General features: G+C 38.1%; 1 non-coding gene across 1 annotated transcript; it reads right to left on the minus strand.

Annotated features, from left to right (window-relative positions):
- Positions 1-968: 968 nt before the first annotated feature.
- Positions 969-1074, minus strand: LOC145003660 (small nucleolar RNA R71). The gene has a single exon (XR_013662110.1). It is a non-coding gene; the product is annotated as a small nucleolar RNA R71 (small nucleolar RNA).
- Positions 1075-25404: the final 24330 nt, after the last annotated feature.

The raw sequence follows: 25404 nt of genomic DNA on the forward strand, positions 1-25404 counted from the left end.
GGTTCTAAAATTAACATTAAATTCTAATTCAATCGATCATTTGTGTGAGATTTATCTTACACAAAGTTAATTACCGTTTAATTTAGTAGGTCGTATTAAAAAAAAAAAAAAAAAAAAAAAAAAAAAAAAAAAAAAAAAAAAAAAAAAACTAAATTTGTCTGATTTTACCTTGGACTCGCCGAGTCTGCACGAGCGAGTGCACTCATGCAGACTCAGCGAGTCCAAGGTAAAATCAGAAAAATTTAGTTTTTTTTTTGTTCTTTTTACGCGTTTTCTGTTTTGTTTACAGTTGTTTCATGACCCGAGGATCTGATACACCTCTGGTCCCCCCTCTTGAAGATCCGGAATCCGCACTAAGAAGGAGCAAAGGCAAAACCGTTGGAGAATCCGCTTCTTCAAAGAACTCACCACTCAAAAACCTCAAGTCTGTTTTCAGCAAGAAGAGGAACAACAAATCAGGAGCATCCAATGCCTCTTTGACAATCGAAGATCCAATTCAAAAAGACACCGAGTACGAGACCGAGGAAGAGGAAGAACCCACATACGAGCACGAATCCGAGTTTGAAGACGATTTAGCTACCGCTATGGCTAATATCGATGAAGTCCCCATGGGGGAATGGAAAAAGAGGATGCGTGATGACACCGGCCCGGGACTTGTGCAGCCCGCAATTCCCGCAACTGCTACTTTCGAGCTAAAGGGCCATATTCTCGCTCAACTCAAGGAGATTCCTTTTTATAGGAAAGACCACGAAGACGCCTACAAGCACTTGGATGAAGTAAATGATGTGGCTGACTACTTCAATGTACCAAATGTGCCTCGCGAGACGCAGCTACTTCGCATGCTCCCAGTCACGTTTAAAGGTGGTGCGAAGGATTGGCTCAAGTCACTTCCTCCCGGATCGGTCACCACATGGGCCAAGATGAAAGAGGAATTCATAGACCACTTTTTCCTGCCTTCCAAGATAGCTAAGTTGAAGAAAGCCATCGCCAACTTTGAGCAACAACCCGGTGAATCTCTTTTGAAGCTTGAGAAAGATACAAAGGTTTGCTATAAAATTGCCCACACCATGACCTTAATAGCCAACAAGAGGTCTCCATTTTTTATGATGGAGTCAATGTCAACACTAGGCAATTGCTCGATTCACAAGGCCTGCTCACCAGAAAGTCGCCTCCGGTAATCAAGGAGTTAATCAAGGAATTCTCTAAGCATTCTAGAGAATACCACAATCCGAGAAATAAAGTAAATCGGGGAGCAGTGAACTCGGTGAATGATAGCATGGCGGCGGTAATAGCTAAGCTTGATAGTCTAGATAGAAGGATGACAAAAATGGATCAAACAATCCATGCTATTCGAGTTGGGTTCGAGAATTGTAGAGGGCCCCACCTCACCAAGGATTGTGATTTAGACGAAAATGGAAATAAGAAGGCTCAAGTGTTTTACTCTAGTGGCGATAGATACGACGAGGATTGGCGGAAACCGAAGAAGGAATGGCTCCCATACGAAGAATATAAAAAGGATAAGGAGGAAAAATACAAGCAGAAGGAGAGGGGATTCTATCAAAAGGAAGAATCGGTGATGGAAAAGAAAGCCAATCTAGAAGAAATGCTCACTAGATTCATAACCGCGTTCGAAAAGAGACACAGTGATCACGATGTAGGAATGCACGAGACCAGAAATATGTTAAGGAATCAGCAGGCATCCATTCTCAACGTTGAGAAACAGTTGGGACAGCTTGCACATCAAGTGAATGAAAGAAGACTGGGCCAACTTCCAAGTAACACCGAGAATAATCCAAGGATGAAAAATGTGAGTATGGTGACTTCTAGCTGTGAAATTTTTTTCACATAGGCACAGAGGGTCTCCAATAGCAAGACAGAGAAGACAGAAGAGTCGGTTCCAGCTAAACCCAACCCGACTCACCGAGTCCCTCATATGGACTCGACGTGTCCATGCATACAAAACCAAACTGTCATCCCCTTAAAGCCATATAATCCTCCTCTGCCATTCCCAATCAAATCCATGCCTGTGGAAAAAGTTGAAGCTTATAAAGCCTTTATGAAGCATGTTAAAGCCCTCCAAGTCAATGTGCCATTTGTAGAGACGATGCTTACAACACCAAGTACTTCAACTTACTAAAAGGTCTCTTTGCTGCTAGGAAAGACTTGGCTGAAGTCGCAGAAATAATGTTGAGTGAGTTACCCGAAAAGAAGGGCGATCCGGGAAGTATCATAATTCCGTGCCAATTTGGAAATGCATTTGTCACTCAAGCGTTGACCGATTCCGGTGCACGCATCAACCTGATGCCTCTCTCTTTCTTCAAGAAGCTGAACTTACCAGAGCCAAGACCGGTAAACATGAAGATCCATTTGGCTGATAAGACGACAATTCATCCAAGAGGAGTTTGCGAGGATCTTCTCATTAAAGTTGACAAGTTCATCTTTCCAGTAGACTTTGTGGTGCTAGATATGGAAGAAGACCCCGAAGTTCCAATTATTTTGGGGAGGCCATTTTTAAACACCGCATGTGCTTTAGTTGATGTATGTGAGTCTACACTAACATTAAGGGTAGCAGACGAGTTAGCGGTATTTAAAGCTATACCAGAAGCCAAGCAAGAAGAGAAAGGGAAAGAAGAGATCTCATTTATCGATTTAGATGATGAGATACTACAAAAAGAACTTGCACATTTGCAAAAAGAAGATCCAAGCAAGTTTCTGCTACATTCTGGAGAGGATGGAGATGTTAACAAGGACTTGGAGGAGTTAGAAAAGCTACTGGAAGGAGCCGATTCAGAAAACACCCAAGAAATGATGGAATAAGATCAGACTCGCCGAGTCACTTTATTGTACTCGACGAGTCCAGTCAAATTTGATAACAACTCGGACGACTTAGATCTGCTTGTTGCTAATTCTCTGCATATTCTGGGCATAGATATTTGTCATGATTCTTTAGAAGAACAAACAACAGAAGGAGAAACGGATACGAAAGTCAAACACGCCCATATAGCAATTTCGCTTGTAGATGGGTTAAACACAGAAAAAGAAGAGAAGGCAATGGATAGGAGAGTGGAAGCTGATCAACAATTCAATACCAAACCTAGCGCATGAACTTTCACAGAATATGAAGTACTTAAGTTTGATGAAAAGGAGAAAAAGAATGGGGTGAAGAAGAAAAAGAGGAAAAAAGAAGCCAAATCAACTGAGGGTGATGCTGTAATAAAGAAGAGAGAGGAATTAAAACGGGCTTATAAAAAGAAGGTTCTCGTTTACAAGACAAAGTACAAACCACAAAAGATTAGGTGTGAATTTCTGATGCTGGAAGATGACGAGACGTAGACGGGAAGGAGTCCAGCTAACGACTCCTTAAAAAGAAGCGCTTGGTGGGAGGCAACCCGTTATTTAGAGTTTGCTTTCTTTTACCTTTTTAGTTTTGTTTGCATTTTTTTTTTCGTTTTTAGAATTTTAATCTTCCAATTCATCGGATATGTCTACTTGAGAGTGCATATGGACTAAGTGTGGGGTGAAAAAAAATTTCTTTTCTAAATAATGACAAGAATTTTTAAAAATGTTGGATTGTTTGCAAGAGACTCGCCGAGTCTAACCGTGACTCGACGAGTCCATATAGATTTCAGAAAAAAAAATGGCATCGCGACCAGACTCGCCGAGTCTGACCCCGACTCGACGAGTCGGTATTATTCACAGAAAAATAATAATAAGAATTACTTTTACAACTAGTAAATAGGGTTTTAACCCTAAAAGAATCAGTTTTTTTATAAACAAAAAACCCACTCGCCGTGCGCCTCTTTCTCCATTCTCTCTCAAGCATCCATCTTCCTCTTCATTGTTCTTCAAAAATCTTCAAGTTCCATCGCAAAAGAAGTAATGTTCAACAGGAGGCAAAGTTCTAGTGGACACCAAGAGGACTTTCCTTGGTTGAATTTCCCACGAATCGAGTCCGCTTCAACGATGCGGAAGTGGAAGAAGAAGTTGGCCGACATAAGGAATAAAGAAATTTACGTGCCTAATAGGATAGATTGGGATTGGTTACAGAGTGTACGCTATGAAGAGGAGTTAGCTCCTTATCTTTTGAAGGAGTTTACCCATGAAGGAGAAACGATGATTTGTGACGGATGGAGCCGGTGTATTTGGAGCTATGCTTAGAGTTCTTCTCCAAGGTATCTTTCACGAGGGGGGGGGGGGGTGGATTGTTATCACCCAACAAGTTTTAGTTTCTGCCTTGGGGGTGAATTTCATCAATGTTCTGTGCTCGACCTTGCTTGTCGATTGGGAATTTATGACCAGCCCTTGGTCTCAACAGCTATCATTCGGGCCTTTTTGGAGCAATCCCACATGGTGTTTCCCGACAGAGTGACTAGCATGGGTTGATGGAACACGATTGGCAACAAAGTTTATATTCCGAAATCAGCACAAGAAGGGAGAATTCGATCGCCTACCCACCGCCTTATTCATCGTCTTATTTCATCCACTATTAATCAAAGGAAGGATGATGACAAGGTTTCTAACCTTGATGTCTTCTACTTATGGAGCATTATCACACCCGACATTTTTTGCAATATTCCTTGGTGTTTGGCTTCATATCTATCGGAGGGTGCGGTCAAGGATTGCAAAACTTCTCGAATTAATGGTGGTATGTTTGTCACCCGGCTAGCCAACTCATTTGGGTTGATGACCCGTGGTGCATGGAACTTTATGACGATGATTCCTACACCTCCATTCAATCCAATTTTTTCTGGCAGGCCAAGATTATTGAAGACTATGGTGGTGGTCATTATGCTATCCCGCATGATGATACTGTTGTTGGTCCCGAAGCACCGGGAAGGAGGGTCCGATCGAGGCGGGAACGGGATATGGAGTAAGAGCCGCCGGTGATTCCGGTTGATAATGAAGAAGTACCAATGGATTGGTACAATGTTGAGATGAGGCGGTTGCAAGATCAAATGGCGTGGGGTATCAACTTTAGCAATCAATCCCACATCCAATTATTCGACCACTTCAACATCCCGCATATCGATGGTGGTAACTTTCCATATATTCCGGCGTGGGATGACGTGATTAGTGCAAGAAGGAGTGGTGCGGGTGGAAGTGGAGCGGCACAGGAGCATGATGATGATGAGGAGGATTAGTTTATTTGTGTTTTTATTAAACAAATTTTTATTTTTATTTTTGTTTTTATTTGGTGTGTATGAAGTTTGTTAAGACTTTTATTGTTTTGCTTAATGTTTGTTTGCATTAGTGATTTTCAGGATTGGATTAGGAATGCTTGCATAGGAAGGGTTTAAAGTTATAGAGAAAAGGGAGTTATAACAAGTGAAAGAGAGTCAAGGAAGGGAAGCGTTAAAGTCAAAGTGTCGAGTCCGGTCCCTAGGGATATGAGCAATTGAGTCTAGAAGTGAGGAGGACTTTAGAGGATTTATTAGAGGCTGGAACAATTGCAGAATATATTTTTTTTCACCCAGTGGCCTAGTCGTCGAGTGCACTAAGCTGACTCGACGAGTCACCTTGTATTTTTTCACAAATTATGAGATGGCCGCACTTGTACTCGACGAGTCGCATATATGACTTGACGAGTCAATCATTTTTATATCAAAAGGACTGCTGATTTGATGCTACTGAGTGTACCACTTGACCACTTATTCTTCCATATCGATTCTTCAAGATCTTACACTATTTTACCTGCATATTTGGAGCTGCCACATGAGATTTTGATGCCCAAGTCATGGATGCGCTGTTTCCATGGCTAAAGTCAAATGAAGTTAAAGATGGAAAGAAGAGTATCAACCTATCGACTACTACCCCAGGGGAGTTCGTTCCAATTCTTTCTATATTTGCATTTTTATTTTTGCATAGTATGCAATGAGGGCATTCCATAAAATAAGTGTGGGGTAGGGGGTTGGTCACATATTAGAAAATTTAGAATCTTAATTTAGGCTAATTTTTAAAAAATTGTTGCATACCAAAAACATGACTTAGGGATTTAATTTAGAAGATTTTGGTAAAAGCAAATTAGGATTCCATGTTAGAATTGTGTTGATAATTGCATGAAAACCCAAATGTTTAGTTGAGCCTATACACGTTCTAGTGCATTTGTGGCTTCCTTATTCCAGTGAAATCATGAGACAAAAACATGACCCCGCTTAGCCTGAGGGATGCAATATATTTAGCAGCCTAAACCTGAAATGTATCTAGGAAAATTATTATCGTTAGCCAATAAAGGTTGAGGTTGAGCGCCCCTGCTTAAGCATGTAGGGATTTGAGTGAAAAAAGTGAGGAATACATGTAAAAAAAGAGAGAATTACAAGAAAAGTTGTAAGAATTTTGGAGCAAATAAAGTAAAGATCAAAAGATCAAAATTCCATGAAATTCAAAAAGTTGAAGATACCAAAAATCAATCAATACAAGGTGGTGAATCAAAGAGATCAAAGATTAAATGTCAAAGAAGTGAAGAATTCCAAATGAGCTCCATAGTGGTATCATAAGTTGTAATTCTAGATTATGTATGCTTGGGTTGCTCAATTAAAAATACCTTGAGGGTAAGAGGTTTTCTGAGGATGGATTCGGAGGGTTGCATAAAATGAGCATAGTTCGGGGTGAGTGGGCGAATGTTTATGAGGATTGTGAGTATTTGGAGTATAAGGGGTTATTAGGAAAAATTTAGACACAAATGCATGCGTTGCGGTCTTGGCATAATGGCTGGGTTAGATTGGAGTTGTCATATATGATTCTAAAGTTTTAAAATTCAGTTTTGCTTGGGGGCAAGCAAAAGTCAAGTGTGGGGTATTTTGATATGTACATATTTAGTTTGTATTAAGTATAGATTTTTATTCATTTATTAGCTATATTAATGCATTTCATGGACAAAAGGTACTTAAAAGTGTTTGAATTGTATTTTCAGTCCAAAAATGAAGCTCGGAAGCAAAAGGAAGCAGGAGAAGCGGTTAGGAGCTTGGAAATTGAATAAAGAAGAAAAACACCAAAAATAGCACCTACTCGGCGAGTAGGGTCGACTACTCGGCGAGTCCAAGTGAAGATTCGAGAAGATAACGACTCGGGAACCCAGATACTTATCGCATACGGGAATTGTGAGACGGACTCGACGAGTCGTCACCTGACTCGACGAGTCGATGCGTAAATATATAGATAACTTCTCAAATCGAGGAAAAAAACTTCTGGGATAATTCTGGAACAATCAGCTGCAATTCAGAGGCCAGAGAAACCCTAGAAGACGAAGATAGAAGCTACAATTCAATCCCGAAGGAGATTTGACGCAAATTTCACCATTCTACTTAATCTTTTGTTTTCCATTATGGTTAGACAATTAGAATTCGTTTTTATGCTGTTATTTACTTCAATCATGAGCTAAAACTCTTAACTTGTGTTTGGGGTTACAAAACTGAGACTATGGTTTGATTATTGGTAGGATTAATTCAATGTTGGTGATTTTTTGTTATTTTAGCTTGCTAAAGAACCTTGTGTGTGAATGATAACTAATTTTCAATTAATAGGAAGGTAATTAAATAGCATGAACATCGTTTGATTATCAACCTCATATACCATGTGACTACTTTGTTATATGTCTAGGATTAATGAGCATGAAACTAGAATTAATAAGCAAATTAAGTAAATTCATGTGCAAGCTTGTGTGATAACCATCAACAAGAAGTTAATTAAAAACAAAATTGGTTAACTATTGTGAGTCTAAAGTAATCCGAATAATTAATCTAGTGAACTAAATTGAATTAGACAACTGATCACTGTTTAAGTTAGTTTATTTACTAAGGATTAGTGTAGTGAATGCGAACCTAGTCACTTAAATCGGTAACCAACAAAAGAGTTAATCCATTGCACTATTACCTTGAAATCAACCATAGGATCAATTGAGTTGAACTAAACAGAAGTTCCTTTGTATTATTGAATCTAGTTAATTCTTTGTTTTTCTAGTTTTTAGATTGAGTAATAGTTAGTAAGTTTCTAGTCTTGTAAAACTAGAGAAAACCCTCTACTTATTAATTAATTTAGATAGAATTAGTTTTTATTTTTAATTTGTCGTTCCCTGTGTTCGTACCCTACTTATTTGACTATACCACAATTGATAGGTCCACTGCCTTTGTGTGTTTATTTTACAACTAAAAGTAGGTTTAAAACTAAGTGAGTTTACGCACATCACTTGTATTCTCAGGTAACAGGTAAGCCAGAGAATAAGTACCAAGTCATGTCATGGTGTTTTGCTTAAACTATCTATTAGACAATCTATGTTATGGAATTGTAACGTTTAAACAATGTACTGAATGTAAACAATATCAGTTGTAGTATTCCAATGCATGGTGATGATTTGTGTTATGATTCATGTATATTCATTGTGATGGTATTCAATTTGAGTCACAAGAGCCCTCGAACGTTTCTGCCGTTCGGTTCGGGGGTGTGATAGTTTTAATGTGATGATATAATAATAATAAAACCTGTTTTGCTTGAGGGCAAGCAAAAGCCAAGCCTGGTGTATTTTGATATGTGCATATTTAACTACATATTTAATGCATAATTCTAATACTTTTAGCTATAATTATGATTATTTTAGGACAAAAGATGCTTATTATTGTTTACATATGTTTTGTAGCAGCGAAGACATGCTCGGGACAAAAAGGAAGCAAACAAGGAGCTAGAAGCAAGAAGAAGGACAAAATAAGACTTGAAGACTGAAGACCATATCTTGGTAATTCTCCAATATAAAGTGGTGAACAGAAGATGCTCGACCAATCAGCTGACTTGGAGAATACGAGATAAACATGAGGACCACGATGTGGTGGCTTTTAAACATGACGTGGTGTGACGATATAAGGAAATTATAAATACCCGAACATTACGTTAAATGTAGAAGTTCTCAACCTGTTTTCGAGGGATAACTGCAACCAAATACCTCTGGAAACTTAGGAAAAGATCGAAAATCAAGTGAAGCTAAAGAATTGAAGAAGAATTAGAAGATTTCTACATTGATCCATTCGGTTTGCTAATCATTACTTATATGTAGCTTAGTTTACATGGATTTTGTGTGTTTTTCTGCTACCAGGAGAGGCTAAACACCTTTTACATATATTTGGTGAAGATAAACCTGAACCTATTATGTTGATTTCGATTATTAGATGCTTTATTATTGATCTTACTTGTGTTTGATTATCTAAACCCTGGCATGTTTTAGTTATTGTTTAAATTGCTTATCTATCAGATTTTATGTGATAGTTGATCATTCTAATTGCATGAATTTTCACCTAATTGTTTATGATCATTAAATAATTAGATTTAGGATTAATCACATCTTAGATAAAGTAATTAAAGCTAGTAATTTTAACTGTGTTAGAGAGCATAATTGATCTTAATTTGTGCTTGGTTGCTTAACTTGATCATAGGAAAGTAACTACTATCATTCATAGGCCAATTTGTGATCATTATCAATTTGGTGTTTAACTTGTGAATGATCATTGCATGATAATTCATAAACTCGTAAGTCTAGATATTTGATCATAATAGGTAGTTAACCAATTCGTAATCAATATAATCCATCCATTAGAAATCAACCATAGAAGAAGGTGAAATCGGATCTAAGCATAAGAACTCTTCAATTCTTGAAGTTAATATGTCTTCTTGCTTGCTTAATTCTTTAGTTGATAGTAAGTTCTTCTGATCTTCAAAAATCAGTAAAAACCCCCAATGATAGTTTGTTTCTTAGTTTATATAGAACTAGTTATTTTATTTAATTGAACTCCAGTCCCCATGTTCGACACACAACTTACCTGAGCTATTCTATAATTTGACTAGGTATACTGCATGCGTTTGAAACACAACTTACTCGCGGTATCATGGATGATACTCATGTGATTTTTGGTACCATGAAGGAGGGGATTATGGAGCTCATGGATGAGCAGATCAGGGACTTTCGAGTCGAGATAGTTGCAGGGAAGTTAGGAGCGCGAACTCCTTCATTTCGGGAGTTCAAGGCTTGTGGAGCTCTAGATTTCTTTGGAGCTAAGGACCCCATCTCTAGGTGATGTTGGATCAATGACATGGAGAATGCTCTACGAACAATTTTCTACCATGAGGGGAAAAGGTAGGGTTTGCATCCTGCTTGTTGACGGATCAAGCGTGTGAGTTGTGCGATGAGGTCAACATAGTTGTGGGGACCATGGCAATGGCAACCATGTCTTAGGAAGAGTTTGTTTCGATATTCTAGGAGAAGTTTGCATCGACGATCGAGGTCCAGCAGATGGCAAGGGAGTTTCATGATCTTCGCCAAACTACTGAGACTATGGTGAAGATCACCACCAAGTTTTAGGAGAGGGCTCTTTTGGTTCCATAGTATGTTGCGGATGAGGAGATGAGGAAGACGAGACATCATGACATGTTAATGGATGACATTAGGGAGTTTGTGAGTTATTCGGGGTGCAATACCCTAAATGATATGAGTGCTTGGGACCGTGAATGGGAGATTGAACTGAATCTTTGGACAAAACCCAAGTCGGAACAAGTGCTAATTGGCATGGCCCAGGCTAAGAGGCCCAATACTTCTCACTCACATTCTAGGGGCAAGCCAGAGCAGGTGTAGACTCCCTTGGGCAAGTGCGGCAAGCCGCATGGTAGGGCATGTCGAACAGTGTGTTCAGGTTGTTTCAGATGTGGTTAGACGAATCATATGGGTAGGGACAGTCCCCGAGGTGTTTTGATTTGCTTTCATTGCAATCAAACCAACCATAAAAAGGTTGATTGTCCGAGATTATCAAGATGGGAAATCGCAGCGCCTGCACCAACCATCTTGAGGATTACTGGTGACCGCCAGGGCAAGGTAGAGACATATGTGGTGAAGATCAGGGCATTTCAGCTAACTACCGACGAGGTTCAAGCAACACCAGATTTGGTTACCAAGATTTAATTTTATTATATCTTTATTGCTTTCTTTATTTATGCTAATATTGTATCTCATTAAGTATAGGGACTTTCTTATTTAATGATATGACTGCTCATGTTATGTTTGATTCGAGTGCTACTTGATCCTTTGTATCTTTTGTGCTTAACAAGAAGTTTGGTGATGCTCCTAGGATTCTGAATTATCCATTGGAGATTAAGATTATCGATGATCATTCTATGAGTTCTCCGAGGGTTCATGGTGGGTGTGTTCTAAACATGTTCAATGAGTGGTACTCTACTGATTTGGTGTCGATTCTTCTACGAGGGTCAAAGGTTATCATCGGGATGGACTGGTTTGGCCTCAATGGGCCATGATTGACTATGGTGCTAGCTAGTGAGAGTTTGAACCCCAAGTGGGGGAGAACTGCTTATTCCTGGTGAGAGAGCTTCGCACGGACGGACTCTCTATTCAGCTGCGAGGGCCAGGAGATATCTTCAGCACTGTTATTCTTGATTTTTGGCTTATATGGCGGATACTCAGGTTGAGGGCACAACGACGTTGAGTGATGTTTCTATTTCTTGGGACTTTTCTTGATGTGTTTCCAAAGGATTTTCAAGGAGTGCTTCCCGAGAGGCAGGTTAAGTTTCGGATTGATCTAGTTCCTAGTGTGGCCCCAATATCCAAGGCACCATATCGCTTGGCACCACCGTAGATGCAGGAGTTGTCCATACAGCTTTAGGAGCTGTTAGACAAGGGATTTATTTGGCCGAGTAGCTTTCCTTGGGGACACCAATCTTGTTCATGAAGAAGAAGGACAGTTCACACAGGATGTGCGTTGACTACCGGGAATTGAACAAATTAACAGTGAAGAACCGTTACGCACTTCCGAGGATCGAAGATTTGTTTAACCAACTTCAGGGTGCATCTTGGTTTTCCAAGATAGATTTGAGATCAGGTTACCATCAGATGAGGGTCAGATATGAGGTTGTTCAGAAGATGGCCTTCGAAAATCCTTATGGCCATTACGAGTTCATGGTGATGCCTTTTAGGCTCACCAACACACCATCAACGTTCATGGATCTCATGAACCGGGTATGCAGGCCGAGGTTGGATCGCTTGGTGATTATATTCATTGATGATATTTTGTTCTACTCCAAGACCAAGGAGCAACATGAGGATCATTTGCAGGAGGTATTGGAGACCCTGAGGAGGGAGAGGCTATATGCCAAGTTTCTCCAAATGTGAGTTTTGGTTTCACAAGGTGCAGTTCTTGGGGCACATCATCAACCAGAAGGGTATTATCGGAGCTTCCTAGGCCTTGCAAGATATAATCGGATATTTATTCAAGATTTCTCCAAGATTGTTCTGCCATTGACCCACTTGACGAAGAAGAATGTTACTTTTCGATGGGGGCCCGATCAGCAGATGGCTTTTGAGACACTGAGACAAAGATTATGCGAGGCCTCGATTCTCATGAAAACCGAGGGTATGGAGGATTTTGTGGTTTATTGTGATGCCTCCATATCGGGTTTGGGAGTTGTTATTTTGTAGAGGGGTCATGTGATTTCTTAAGCTTCAAGGTAGCTGAACCTTCATGAGGCGAATTACCCTATGCATGATTTGGAGTTGGGAGTTGTGGTTTATGCCCTCAAGATTTGGAGGCACTATCTGTATGGGGTTAAGTGTACTATCTACACCTACTGTAAGAGTTTAAGTTACCTGACGGATCAACCAAATTTGGATATGTGGCAACGGAGATGGTTGGATGTGGTAAATGATTATGATTGCGAGATCCTATACCACCTTGGGAAGGCGAATGTATTGGTTGATTCCTTGAATCGCAAGACATGTATAACATCCCCCTCTGATACGTATCAAAATATTGTTCATTTTGGGCCACTTGGCACGAGGACTTCCCAGGGGTCACCCATCCCGGTACTACTCCTACCCGAGCACGCTTAGTTGTGGAGTTCTTATGGGATCTGCTACCCTCACGACTTTAAAACGCGTTGTGACAAGGGAGGTATCCACACCCCTTATAAGGTGATGCTTAGTTTCTCCTTCCAAGTCGATATAGGATCAGGTGCAACCCACCTTCACCCCCATTATAGGGTTTGATGTCCCCATCGAACACATCGACCCGTGCCCCATCTCTGATACCATTTGTAACATCCCCCACTGGCACGTATCATAATATTGTCCGATTTGGCCCACTCAGCACGAGGACTTCCCAGGGGGTCACCCATCACGGTACTACTTCCGCCCGAGCACGCTTAACTGCAAAGTTCTTATTGGATCTGCTGCCCTCACGACTTTAAAACATGTTGTGACAAGGAAAGTATCCACACCCCTTATAAGGTGATGCTTAGTTCTCCTTCCAAGCCGATGTGGGATCAGCTAAATCATCCTAAGGGAGAGAGAACTACAGCGCCCATGTTTCTAGGCTAGGCATTAATGATGATGTAATAGTCTAGGTCAACCTTTGTAACTTGTTTTGAAATAATAAAGATGTATTATTTGATTATTATGTGTTTTATGCTTAATTATTATAGAATAAATTACTAAAATCGTCCCTATGGTTTGCTTAAATTTGCATTTTTGGTCCCTAACTTTTGTTTTGCACTCGGACCGTCCTCATATTATGATTTTGTTACGTGTTTCGTCCTTGTTGTTTCATTTGTTTGCATTTTTTTGTCCCTCGTATACATGAAAATACTATACTCCCCTTAATCATTTCTTTTTCGTTTTTTTTAATATTAACATGTGAAAGAATATTATTAGAAATAAAAAATGTGGGTCCCTCACACCCAATATCTCTTCCGCCATCATCACTCGTCACCTTCAGTTGCCTCATAATACTCTCAGTCTCGTCCTCTCATTCTCTTACCGGAAGCAACAATCACCGATGAAGCATCGTCGGGAAACCACCAGGAAACATCACCGGAAGACACCTGGAAACCATCAAATACCATAAATTTGCATCATCAATCCCTCTTTTCTTCATGTCGCCCCCATCTGCTCCATCCTTACTCCTCCCTCTTCACCATCTACCTGGATAGATCTGTAAAATCGTCCTTGTGACAGTGATGCAGGTGGCCATCCCCGCTATCGATTCTATGAAGGGTTTAGGAGTGGCGGTTATGGTTCTCACTACTTCGTCGTAGATAGAGCACCGTGTTCGTGAAAATCCTCCGACCACCACCATCTCCTTCACTGACCGTCGTTCCCTTTAAACTAATTCTTATGGAAAATTGTATTTGATTTATGGGATTTCATCAGTTTTTTTACTTTCATCATCGATTTCAGGTTAGGGTTTTCGTTTTGTGTTTTGATTTCCATATCTGGTTTTCATTTTAGCTTAGCTTTTGAATTTGGGATATTAGGATTTGATTTGGTTAGGTTTTTGATTTCAGAATTTGATACTATTATGGGTTTGATTTATTTGTTCATGTTTGATTTTTAAGATTTGATCTTAGGGGTGTGACCTGATGAAATCGATTATATAGTCTGTACTGGAGTCGGAATCGATTGATAGTGGTGATGTTGGAATCAGTGGGTGGTGATTGTCGGTGGTCGACGGTGGTTGTTGGTGGCCAGTAGTGGTTTTCAGTGACATGTGGTGGTTGTCGGTGGTGTGTGGTGTTTGCTATGCAAGTGGGAGTATGAGTGGTCCCACATGTCTATAAATCACTTAATTGTTTTCCTTTAATTAATAAATAATAAAGAAAATAGTAAAAAAAAAAGTGAAAAAAATAACACACTGGGCAATATAGTCTTTTCTTCTTGGGGAGGGATGCAACACGCAACAAAATCATATTATGAGGACGGTCCGAGTGCAAAACAAAATTTAGGGACTAAACATGCAAATTTGACCAAACTATAGGGACGATTTCAGTAATTTGTTCATTATTATAATTTAATGAGTTAAGGATAAAAATAAGCATCGAAAATAAATGTTAGATAAACACGATATCTATGAAGAAAGTTTTAGTGGTTGAAACAAGGATTCCAAAGATTTAAAGAATACCGAAATCCGAGTTATAACGAATAAGTTATGACATGTCGAAGTTTTGCGACAGAACCGGCATGACGTTGTGTGGCGTAAAAGTGTGTTTGCGATAAAGTGCTTTTTAGCCTTAGCAATTTAAATGAAAGTTGAAGTATACGTTAAACCAAGAGCATGCATAAAAAGAATGTCAAAATCTGACTTCATATGAGGAAGTTATGAATTTTCTAAGATTTGGCATAGCAATATGCAGCCCAAAACTCGAATTTTAGATCGAGTAATTTTTAGTCGAAACAAGCTAAACGGGAATCGAAGATCTCATCGATAGTAGTTTAACGGTAAAAAGATAGACGAAAACGGGCGTCGGATAATGAAGTTATGAATTTTTAACGAACTTTTCTTGTCTCGGCCTCTTAAGAATAATAATACTAACAATAAAGTCAAGATTAGCCGACAGAGTCTAAACGAAAGCTGTATAATATAATCTCACCTATGCGTGGATATAAAAAAACGTCAAAAACTGAGTTCGTATGCAAAAGATATGTATTTTTGATGTTTGCGGCACAAACTTTGAAGCTTATCTGAATGGACTGGGTTGCGTCCGAGGGAACACCCCGTGTTCGTATGCAGTGGACACGTATCTCGCATCTTGACACGTCTGAATCCATGCACCCACTAGAATGCGTTTCGTTCCTCCGAGGAACGCGTTGCGTAGACCATGCCAGCCTCCCCTATAAATAGATCACGATGCCATCCGAATTTATATTACAAACTTTCATTCTCTTACCTTCTACTTTCTCCTATACTGCAAAAATTACCCCTAACCCTAAAATATTATCCTAGCATCATAAGCATGTCCCGAATAGCCCGAAGATCCTGAGAAAAAGAGTTTTCGAGCCGAAACTCTGCCTGCGTGAAGCACAGTTTTTGAGAAAATATCTCGGTTTCATCGAAAAAGATTATTTTTAAGGAAGAAGTGCTGTCCAATCACTGTTAAATCATGTGAGTATGTAGTCACTTTCATATTACACATAGATATGAAGTATTTTCTATAAAATATCCGTTATGTGTAATTATATTGTTTATTTATTTGAGATGGGTGTTGAATAGATGTTTTATACAGGATTTAAACTGTATATGTATTTTTTATCTACAAATATGTTGGGTAAAACATTGGTAGATGAAATAGTTGATGTATTTTAAAACGATGAGAGGCCTCGATGTTGTTGTTGTTGTTGTATTGTTGTTGTCATCTAGCAGAGTATAGATGACGACGCTATCAGACTCGCAACCTGTAGGTGTTGGTGAACTATATGTTCGCTAGTGTACTCCATCCCCCTCATGGTTGCCTTATTTGACATAAATTGCTGAGGAATCCCTAAAGCAGTGTTGTGACCCCGATAAAAATCCTTAGACTAGGTCTCTTGTGATAGGTGTTTAGGGACGTTAAGTGAGGATCACGGGAACAAGTAATCAAGGTTATTGTTGGTTAATGAAATTAATAAATTTATTGTTGGTTGTTGAAAATTAATAAATTTATTATTTGTGGGTTGAAAACCCTATATTCTCACCAAGCTCTCAAGCCTGACCCACTCAGCTTTTTATATTACAGGTACTAGACCCAGAGCATAGTTGGATGATGACGAGGGATTTTTGGAATATAAGCCAAAAGTTGTAAATAACTGTTGTAAGACTTATATACTGTTTATGCTTTTGGTCTGTATCGGAACATAACATCCCGAGGTTTTGTTATATAATGAAAATACATTTATTTAAGAAATGCTTTAATAAATTTTTATCAAATTTTGTTTTGAGGACAAATTCCGCAACATCTTTTGGAAAATTACTCTGATTTTATTTTTAAATCATAAACTAAATCGATCTTTTCTGGCCCAGAAATTTGGGATTTCACAACATGTTTGCGGATGGTTATCATTCCCCTTTTGTTGAATTTAATCAAGAAGGCTCAGGTGGAGGCTTTGAAAAATGAGAATTGGAAGGCAGAGCGGATCAGAGGGTAAATTCATTTATTTGTAAGAGATAGTCGGGGTTTGTTGACTCAGTGTGGTAGAGTTTGGGTTCCGATTACTAGTGGGCTGAGGCAGACAACTCTAGAAGAGGCTCATTAGTCAAAGTTTTCGATCCATCTGTGGGCCACAAAGATGTATAGGGATTTGAAGTTGAGTTATTGTTGGCCATGTATGAAAAGGGAGATAACATCGTTTGTAGAGCGGTATCTAACTTGCTGGAAAGTCAAGGCCGAACATCAGGGACCTCACGACAAGATGCAACCGTTACCTATTCCCACCTGGAAGTGGGATGATATCACCATGGATTTTATTACAAAGTGTTAAGGTGCAAAGTCATGCTTGGATGAGGCTTTACCCACTTGTGTGTGTAATGAGATTCCTTTCCATTATAGGGAAGTGAGTGGCACTCATTTTATGTTAGGAACCATTTGGAGTGTTAGACTAAAGAGAGAAACTTTGTATAAACGCATTTATATATTCTTTCAAGATCTAATGAGAGCTTAAAAACATATTTATTTACTCCTTGTGTTTTTTATTTTACATGATGATTCACTAGATCTTTCATATTCCGCACATGTCATCTTAATCAACACCACATCAATTGGTATCATTGTGGGTGTTCTTGATTAGATCAAGAATTGATCCTTGATGGCTATCTCGATTGGGTGATTTTTCATGTTCTTATTGATCTTCATGATTAGAGAGTGTTGTGTGTTCTAGAAGTCATATTTTTCTTTGATTTGATCCATAATTCGACTTTCTATCTCTAGAATACTTGTTTGTATCACTTTATCTTTCTAGAAAACTCATTCAAAATTACTTTCTCTCTCTAGAAATCTTCAAGTTTTTGTGATCATGGTGAATTTGCCTTACAATTCTTGGATTGTGATTGTTGAAGGTATCAAATACAAAGTCAATAAAGATCAATATTATGGGTTGGTGTTAAACAAGTTGATTTTTTGGGAAACTATGGTTTCTTATGGAGGATTGAAGGATGATCATGGAAGCTTGAAATTTCAACCACTATGCGAGATCAAATGGTTGGCTGATATTACATGGTCCATAACAACACGTAGTCGTGGTAAGATTGGAGAAGAAAAATATTTGTTCAAAAAGAAATATGTTTCTCTTATTGAAGATCCAAATGATCTTCGTGCTCTTAAGTTTGTTGAAGTTCTTGACAATGGAGTTCAATGTGATGTTCTTGATGTTCAAGAAAAAGGAGTTCAAGTTGATTCTCAAGATGAAAAAGTTTCTTGTTCCATTGGAGTTCAAACCGATGATATTGTGTGTTCTTATGATTCGTTTGAAGGAATGATTCCGTATCGGAAGCCAGTGATTCAAGAAGTTCACAAGTACCAAACTCCAAAAGATTTGATTCAAACTCACAAAGTTCAAGTTGTGGAAAGTGGGTTTGTTCATGATGTTAAGTTTTCAAGCTGCAAAAAGATGAGAAAGAAAAAGAAGAAGAAGATTAAATAGAAGAACAAGCGGGTTTATTCACATAAATCGTCAAATATTTTTGTGAAATCCAAATCCGTGGAGCAAATTTGGGTTCCAAAGCATCAATCTCCAAATGTTGCATTGAATTTGAAGTCAAAACCCAAATATGTTGGTGCTTCTTTTAAAGATTTTCTTGAATCGTTGAAGAACACGAAGAACGATTTGTACATCTCGCATAATGGGTGGTACAATGTTCAAATTGGAAATTTTCTCATTCCGACAAAAGAACCAAAATCTTCCAAATTTGATTCGTTCATTGAGAATGGAACTCTATTCGTTAAAAAGGTATCACAAATTCTCAAATGGATTCGAAAACGTCCATGATTTCGATTCGTGTGTTGCATTTTTAATAATTGATCGTTTTGACTCAATTGGATCGACTTCTTTTCAAACCCCTTTGAAGATCCAATTAATTTTTTTTGGTCAAACTTCAAAATCTAAATCATTTTCTTAAAATTGAATTTCATTGTTCATTGATTCAGCTCATTTTGAATTTTTTTTCTTTTTCCATTTGATTCATTTCGAAAAATATTCCATGATATTGACTGTTCATTGAGCCCAACTACTAAAATCAAATACTATTCATTAAAAACTTTTGAGCCCTTAAAGAAATTGATTCGATATCAATATGATTGAAGCCCAAAAATCATTAAAAGTTATGTGTGAGTGAATCTCTTCGTCATTTGTTCTCACGAACATACAAATGTTCATAAATCGAGTTCTAATTCTAATGATCAAACATTTTATTTTTGTTTCTCCATTCCTAATATTCGATTTCTGCTTGGGATTCAAAACTTGTGAATCGATTTAATTAATTTTGTTCTATTACAAATCGATTGTGATCAAGTTGAAGCTAAGAAATCGTCAATTTTTTTCCTTGATTTGGATAAATATGGTCAAGAACACTTGAAATAGTTGAAGAACAAGAAGTTTTGGTTTTGATCTGAAATTCTTTTGAATATTATGACTTTCGGGTTTGTCGATTTTGAATGTTTGACTTTCGAAAGTCAAAGAGTGTTTAAGAACAAACAGAGATTGTTTTGATTTCGTTCATGATTGAGGTTAGAAATTCGAAGATTTAATAATGGTGAATGGATTTGAAAACTCGATTGGGGTTTAATTTTGAATATATCTTGAGATTGGGTTCTTGATATTGAAGTTGGTAACTTGAGTTTCGTTTGAATCTTTACCCTGTTTTGGAATCAAGTTATGTTTAATGATATCGACCGCAAGGTATTTTTGATGATGATTGAATAAAAAGCAAATCCATTGATATCATTTTTGTGTTGATATCAAGAATTGGTTGAAGAACGAAGAACGGATTTTACAGTAAAAGTTTTTGGAGTCGATTGAACGAAAGTTAAATATCAACTGGGATATAAGATTCAAAGGTGTGTTAAAGTGATGTTCGAAGGATCGATAGTTGGTCCATGTTAGTGAAAGAGGAGATCTGTTAATTTTGAAAAGAAAAATCTGGTAAATGGGTGATTCGAAGGATTGGTTGATAGTTGATGTACGAAGGGTGTATGTGAATGATCGAAGGGTGTTTGATTTTACTGTGATATAGAAAGAACGAAGGTTTTTGGTGATTTAGATAAGAAGGGTGCTCTGATTGAACGAAGAGTTACTGTTCATGGATAAGTCTTCGTATGCTTTGTGTAAATTGAAGAAGAAAAAGACGAATTTACGAAATCAATCCCTAGACTTTCGCACGAATATGCAAAGTTTCGTATGAATCAAGGTTTCGAACAATGTATGAAAACCCTTTGCATGAATTGAAAGGAAATGGTAAAGTTTCGAATTTGACCCCTAAACCTTCGAATTTTTGACACTTCGAAAATTAACTCAAGTTTTGAATGTTTGACACTTTTCACCCAAATTCGAAAAACTTTTGGAGCTTCGTATATTTTGGTGATTCTTCTTATGATTTGTGCATAAAGGGCAGAATTTTTGAAAATAGTCCATGAGGCTTCATAAGTTTGGCAGTTTTCGCCCAATTTCGAAAAAGGACCAATTTTTGCGGGAAATTGAAGATTGTGCATTTTTGGCCCCTACAGTTTGTGCAAATTTACGCTTTATGCCCAGTTTCGCAAACGGGATAGAGTTTCGTATATTTGGCTGTTTTTGGCGCAATGGATCCCTGCAAGTTTTAGAAAGTGACAAATTCTACCTGGTTTTTAGAAAATCTTGCAACTTTCACCCGAAAAAGTCAAAAAAAAAAAAATTCACAAATTGGAAATTTTTTGAGGTTTTTTCGTGCAAGATTTTTGGTGATTCATTATTGGTACACATCAAGGGGGAGTATTGTATTGTTCATTCCTCAGGCGCTTCTCAACCTTAATGGGTTTTATAATCATTTTTATTATAAAAGGAGAGAATGATGGGTATTCGAAGCTTCTCAGGTTTATCGGATATTAATTTGCGGATTTGAAGACCGGTGTTACTTCGAGGGGGAGTTTGGTCTTGATCGCGCTAGCTCGTTGGATACTGAAGTCGGGGCATCCAATCCTAACTTTGAGGGGGAGAATGTTAAGGTGCAAAGTCATGCTTGGATGAGACTTTACCCACTTGTGTGTGTAATGATTTTCCTTTCCTTTATAAGGAAGTGAGTGACACTCATTTTATGTAAGGAATCATTTGGAGTGTTAGACTAAAGAGAGAAATTTTGTACAAACCCATTTGTATATTCTTTCTATATCTAATGAGAGCTTAAAAACAGATTTATTTACTCCTTGTGTTCTTGATTTTACATGATGATTCACTAGATCTTTCATATTCCGCACATGTCATCTTATTCAACACCACATCACAAAGCTGCTAAGGACGACACATGGAGTTGATTCTATCTGGTTCATTGTTGATAGAATGAGCAAGAGCACACACTTGATTTTGATTTTTGAGGGTATATCTGTTGAGAAGTTGGTTGACATTTACATTTGGGAGGTGATGGTTCAGCACAGGGTACCGGTATCAGTGGCTTCTAATCGAGACGTTTGTTTCACCGCTCGAATATATGCTTAGATTTTAGAGGGAGTTGGGATACTTACCTTCCACTGGATGAGTTCTCCCACAACAACACTTATCAAGCCAGTATTGATAGATCACCCTTCGAGATGTCATATGGGTGGAGGTGTAGGACCCCAATTTGTTGCGACAATTTCGGGCACCGGTTCATAGGGAGTACTGAGGTGATACTCAAGATCACATAGATGATACAACAGGTGCGAGACGAATTGTATATCAAGCAAATCCAGCATAAGAGTTACGCAGATCATCGGTGTTCGACCCTCAAGCTTCAGGTAGGGGATTTCGTATTTCTGAAGGTGTCTCCTTGGAAAGGTGCCATCCAGTTTTGAAAGTGGGGCAAGTTGGGACCCTCAATTTATTGGTCCCTTCAAGACTACCACCTGGGCGGGCAAGATTGCATATCGGATGGATTTTCTTGATGAGCTCGTTTAAATCCAAAACACATTCCATGTCTCTCATTTGCGGAAGTGTGTAGCCAATGATTCGATGGTGATTACTTTGGATGATATTATGGTCGATGAGTACCTGAACTATGTGGAGAGACCGATTGCGATTCTTGATAAGAAGACGAAGGCTCTCCGCAACAAAATGGTGAACCTGGTGGAGGTGCAATGGAAACATTAGAAAAGCTCGAAATGGATGTGGGAGCCTGAGGATGAGATGAGTGAGCACTACCCATACTTGTTTGTCCCAGCGGACTTTAAGGACAAAGTATGATTCAAGTGGGGGAGGTTTGTAACACTAGTATTCCAAGTATTTTTCCTGTGTGGCTTGTTTCCTTAAAATTTTCAAATTTGGTCCCTACGCTGGGTGTACGAGATAGGTACGTCGGGCGTAGGCGTTTAGTAGATGATCTCGGATTTCCTTGCGCATGTTGGGCGTACGCATAAGTATGTTGGACGTACTGCTACAGAGCGTAAACCCTAATTTTTAGGGTTTGGACCCTACTTAAAGAGCATTATGACCTTAAATCCTTTCTTAACTCCAACCTCCACCTCTCTAAGCCTCCATTTTGAAACTCTACGTGTGTGAGTGAGTTTTGAAGCTTTAGAGTGACAGTTTTGGTATTCTTGGTGGTGAAGGAAGATATTTAGAGATGTGGTGTTGCACTCAAGCCTTTGAATCCAACTACTCATCCTTATGCATCTTCTAGAGGTGTAAAGCTCCAAACTTGATCCATATTTTGTTAGATCTAGCTATATAGTAATATTTGTTTATTATTGGTCTCATAGCCTTGGATCTTAAAAGTTTGTTAAATAATACTGAAAATGCATATCACTATGCATATTATATGTGCACTCCACCCTTTGGATCCAGCAATTACTTATCCTTGTGCATCTTCTGAAGGTGACCTCACAGGCTATTGCTGACTGGCCTCCAACTCGACTCGAAAAACCCTAAAGTGCCCGTCCATCACTAAGATCAACTCATCCCTAACTAAGCTGATTATTAGAGTATGATTCTAAAACTTGATTTGGAAACGAAGTATGACTCATCTCTTGATTAAACTATTTCAACAATATCTTATTCCTCTTTTTAGTTGCGACAGTTTCACTAAGATTTCCTTAGAGGATCAATTGTGAAATAGTTCCATAATCATTGAAATGATCATAAAGCATGATACTAAGGTAATCTCCTTTCTTTTCAGATTGGAGAAACCTTTACCTTTCTGCCTAACATATTCTTCTTATTCATTCTGCTTCTCTTTGAAACTTTTCAAATTGTCGGAATTACACTTAATCTTATAAGTATAACCATATTTACTAAACCATCAGTAAATCATGACGAATAGACTTATCGTCGTTTGTGGTGGATCTAAATTGTCCACATCAATGTTTACTAGATCCATTAGTTCTTCACTTTGACTCACATAAACATGTGAACCAGGAATTAGTCCTAATCTTTCAGTGACCAAGATTCATACATCACACAATTCGAATTGTATGACTCCAAGTTCCTATTTAACTGAAAACTTGGGTGATGAGAATTCCTTTTTCACTTGGTTGATTATGAAATTTCCACAAATGACACAACTAAGAATCAAATCCATTTTTAACATTGCTAATAACATAAATATAACCACTAATTTTCATAAATGCCATTGCAAGGAAACGTAAAGTAAATTAGATAAAACCAAAATTCACTTTATTGATAAAATGCAAAAAGAAATATCATTACAATGCAAATATATGAAAACTATGTATCTAGACATATTTCCTAGGAAATCTATTAAACTATCATGACTTCCAAGCAACAACACCAAATTCTGATCATCGAACCATGTGACTGAAATCCATCTCTTACGATCATAATTAGCTTTCTCTTGTTAAGCTTCCTTCTTTCTCTTAGATCCTGCAAAAACATCAAAATGTGACTATCACATCATGTATTAAGAATCTATGTATATGAACTTAATAAAATAGAGTCAGATAGTGGATGTACCTGAAGTAGAGTCATACAATTTGAATTTACTCTCTCTACGATCCTTCATCTAGTCAGGGCAGCTTCGCATCCAATGTCCCTTCAATTGGCAATAGAAACATATGGACTCTTGAGGAATGGAACATGGGACTATCTCAGAATAAGCCTTTCTCTTTACCATATGGTCAAACAGTTTGACCTTGGACGATCCCTTTCCACTGGGAAGAGAATCCTTTTCTGCACGACCAATGTTGCCATTGTCATTGTCCATGGAAACTTGGGAGATTGACCCTTCAAACATATTTGCTTGACCAATACACTTTAGAATTTCTTCTTCAAAATCTTTTAGCAAATATGTCAGATCAATAAGGGTCACATCGTTGCCAGTAATATAGTAGTCTTTAACAAACAAACTATATGACTCACGAAGCGAGTGAAGAACCAAGTCAACAACCAGCTCCTTTGGAAAAACAACACCCAACATTCCCAATCTATCTTCATTTTAAGAACATGTATATACATAGAATTTCCATCTAAGTGTTTACATGCCAATAGGGCTTGAGTAACCTCAAACTTTTCAATTTGACGAAAACGTAGGTTGGGGAGAATCACTGTAGGAGGTGGAGGAAAATTTTGAGAAGTATGATTTTCAATTCCACCATTTAAAGAAGGGAACATTATTTCACCTTGATCAACTTGTGGAAGATCATCTTCAGATAAAGAAGGAAAACGATTTCCAGAAAGATAAGAAAGACCATTTTTGTCTGAACTTGACATCTATAAAAGGGAGAAAAGAATTCAAGTTAGTTGATTTATTTAATCCTTACTTATTAACCCAAAATTTAAATTAAGGCTAAGATCCGTATTTTCTATTCGAATTCTGAAGAGGGATGTCATAATCAAATTCAAATCTATTTTAGGTAGGTAAGCATTTGCCAGTTTCAATCTTATGAAACTCCTAGATCTTTTAAGATTCATTGAACCATTCAATGGCATGTTTAATCTTGATCACGCTCTCACTTTGTGACTGGGATGTTGAGGATCTTAAACAAGATGTGAATAACCATGTAAATTAGCTTGGTACTCTCGATGCTATTTATCATCTGAAATTAACGTGTCAGTTAACCACACGCGCTCCATTAACTCAATGATAATTTACGAGACACCCATTGCCAACAATATTAGTCCCATATTAGTGTTCCGGTTAACCACACATGCTCCACTAACGACCAATAAGGTGCAATGTGCAATTTCATGGGTTAGCATCAAATTCATATTTTTTATAAAGTAAATAAGAATGGGATTTTAGAAAAAATTTAGTTACTTTATTGTCATTATAATTTTAATGAGGGTTTAATTTGTCATATCGAACCCGTTCGGCTAACGACCCTCCACCATACAAGAGAGTGGTGGACAATAATGGATACCCAATAGTGGTCATTTTACAGACTGCTTCCTTAAACTCCCCTTATTGTATGGCTTCGTGAATGAGGCATATTAGCGATTCG

Source organism: Lactuca saligna, chromosome 6 (assembly GCF_052625555.1).
Source record: "Lactuca saligna cultivar CGN05327 chromosome 6, ASM5262555v1, whole genome shotgun sequence".
Lineage (NCBI taxonomy): Eukaryota > Viridiplantae > Streptophyta > Magnoliopsida > Asterales > Asteraceae > Lactuca > Lactuca saligna.